Source organism: Macrobrachium nipponense, chromosome 47, assembly GCF_015104395.2.
Source record: "Macrobrachium nipponense isolate FS-2020 chromosome 47, ASM1510439v2, whole genome shotgun sequence".
NCBI lineage: Eukaryota > Metazoa > Arthropoda > Malacostraca > Decapoda > Palaemonidae > Macrobrachium > Macrobrachium nipponense.
Window position 1 is genome coordinate 13,874,683 of NC_087222.1, and position 3,394 is coordinate 13,878,076.

Below are 3,394 nucleotides of genomic sequence, written 5' to 3' on the forward strand. Positions count from 1 at the left end.
GATGATGTGGAGAATATGGAGCACATAGAAGGAATAAAAATAGTTAAGCATATTAAATACCTAGGAGTGACAATCAACAACATGAAAGACTGCTTCAGAGAACAGATAAAAAGGGCCCGAATCAAAGCAAAGCAGATGGCAAATATGGCTAATGCAGTCATCAATAAAAGGTGTGGCAGAGTAAAAACAGGAAAATTGTACTGGAAAGGATTAGTGATGCCATCATTCATGTATGCAATGGAAGTCATGAAACCTGACAAGAAAACTATAAATGAATTTCAGAAGATAGACAATCAACTATATAGAGCAATTTTGAAAGCGTCGAGTCACACAGCAAGTTGTGTTAAGATCTGAAATAGGGGCCTCTTCCTGCCACTCAAGAGATATAAAAAAATAAACTTTTTTCTAACCTGAAACATGCACTGAAGAGTGGTGGAAATAGGCTCCTATATGAGATAATCATGGATCAGTATGAAAAAAAAAAAAAAAACTGGATAATGCAAGTAAAGAGTATATTGAAAGAACTAATACACATAAAACTTAAGTAAATTGAAGCAGTTAAAGATAAACAGTTAAGAGAAATAATAAACAGTTGGGACAGAAAAGTATGGCAGAAAAAAAAAATGAATGAAAAGTCAACGTTAAGAATCGACAGAAAACATAAGAGAAGAAATCTGGTATGACAACACTGAAAAAACAATGCTGATCAGTAGGGCCAGACTAGGTATACTAGGATTAAATGACAGAAATAGGATAAAAGGAGAAGATACAAAATGTTTATGCCGTGAATAACAAAATGAAAATTTAGAACATTTCTTACTTTACTGTCCAGCATACAATGAAATTAGAAATAGATAGTTTTATGCAGCAACCATATCAAGAAAATAAAGAGGAATTAGTAGCAAATATACTCTTATTGGTATCTACGGAGGGAGGAAGTGGAGAATAGGAAAGATTTTTATAAAAGAAATGTGGTATTTCAGAGAGAAGAAACTCAAACAAACACAAAGGAGGAATAAAACAAACAATGGGAGCCGTTTCAAAAGTATATCCCACCTACTACTACTACTACTACTACACGGTAGTAGTTAGTGACGTAATTACGCCCCGAAACTTTTCGTCAAAACATCTGCGGTGGACATAATATTATAGTTGTTATATTTATATAAATAGTAATTAAGGGTCTCACTCAAGGCCTATTGTACTTATAAAGTCGGTTTAAAGTCCGCCAAAGAGTCCAAGTTGCTCCCCTGGAGGAGAGAAAAGAGAGAGGGAGAATTTCTACGGCATCGTCAGGAGGTCCTTCTAGGGGGTCACTCACTACCTACTAGGTAGGTCTGCACCCCAATCAAAGTGTCTTTTGGTTAGGATACTATAGCTGGGCGCCTCCAGGCTAGGTTAGTATACTAGGGTAAAAAACCGCATGGTACAACCCCAAGAAAAGTACATTATACTATATAAAAATGAAAATTAATATGTTTGATCTAAACACTTTCCAAAGTACTATTTTGTTTCGTTTACACTAGTCTATATTTATACCTATATGTTTTGGCCATCAACGCACACATATAGCATTATGCAGTGCTATATATACCCAATATCTATTATGGAATTCTGAAGTCTACCTTAGTTCACCAGTGCATCCTAAAAGAAAACGGAAATGTTTACTTTATTATTACCCCGTGACAATCAAGTAACCAAAATTGCATCACTCAGGTTAACCAACAACCCAGTAAATAATTAACACTAGAGTGGTAAAGAAATTATTAAACTGCTCTCTCTCTCTCTCTCTCTCTCTCTCTCTCTCTCTCTCTCTCTCTCTCTCTCTCTCTCTCTCTCTCCCGTGTATTAAGTATTATTATGGGTTGAAAAGAGATGCAAACAAATGAGAATATCACAGGAACTTTATTCAGTCTTCGTCACTATCAAGGAACGAATCATCCTCGTTATCACTGTCGATGTTGATAATTACGGGATCTACAAGATTTGTGGATGTTATCCGTGGACCAGTATTTATTCTCAAAGGCTCTGGACTGTCTCACTTACCTATTGAAATTGATCCTAAATCTGTTGTTAGCTTTCCCCATTTTTTATGAGGTTTGGTGTCGTATTGCAAATGCACTTATGCAAAGACTCAGACAAAATACCATGGCGGCCATGACAGCGATGAAAAATCCGTCTTCATCATGCGAGTGCTGCAGCCGACAGACATCCCCTTAGCCTTACGGTATTACTGGACACGCCAGGGATACTATAAACAATACATTGGAAACAAATAACCATTATTATGATCATTATTATCGCGAAAAAAGGTAGGATACCTTTTCAACGACAAACCTTCCACAACGTCAGGTTTATTTTAGCAAGAAGAAGAAACATCAATGGGTTGATGATGTGGACGTGAGTACTAAAATAACGAATGCAAACTAAAAGGTTGCGGCGAACCAAATTGATCAGAGGAGAAAGAGAATGATTTAACTAATAAGAAATAACCTTTCTCTAAATAATGAATAAAAAATTTATCCGATGTATTCAGTATAATAGAACAAAGAACTGCCCAAGGCGAAAACGCCGAAATTATAGGTAGCAAATCCGGGAGAATGCCTAGAAATTGAATTTATTGATGAAACTTCAATCGATCCTTGATTGCTATATAGATTTATCGTTTTAAGTTCATAATGATAACACAGATGCGCAATAAACGAGTCCTCGTCTTGGCATCACCAAGTTGTAAAGTGGGCCAGCACCCCCTTCGAAGAACATTCTTCCCCAGGTCGTGATTCGGTAAGGTAAGGTGATTGCAACACTCTCCTCTGATCGAGCCGGTTAATAGTTGTAAGATATGTGCTTGAGTTAGATCTATCGAGGTCCAGCCGTCTTGTATTTGAATTGACTAGGCCATTATCGCGTTAGATGTGTTAGTTCTTATATTGGGACCCCTTTTGCAAAGGAATGTGTTCTGTTTTATGAAGACTATCCCCTCTAGGGACTTAGTTTTGCAATTAGACCGCATGGCGGCCGAATCTTCGTTATAATGACCATTTAGTAGTAGATTCACACTTATGAGAGTTGTAAATAATTGTAATATATGGGAACTGTATCTTTTTTTCAAACTTAAATAGTTTATTTTGCAATAAAATTGTGAAAAACTGTCGACCTTGTCTGTTCAATCCTACCCTGTGGTAGCTGCTGCTTGGTCCTTTACGATCTTGTCATCGACCCTCGACATCTGGGCACCGAACTTGTGATAAAATAGCAACAGTTATGTCAAACCTCCCTATCCTCTTAATTATGAACTCTCAAATTATCTGCTGGCACTGAAAAATATGAAAAACAGTATTTTACTCCATACTGTAAATTACATAGGTATTGGGGGGAGAAATGAGAAAAAACG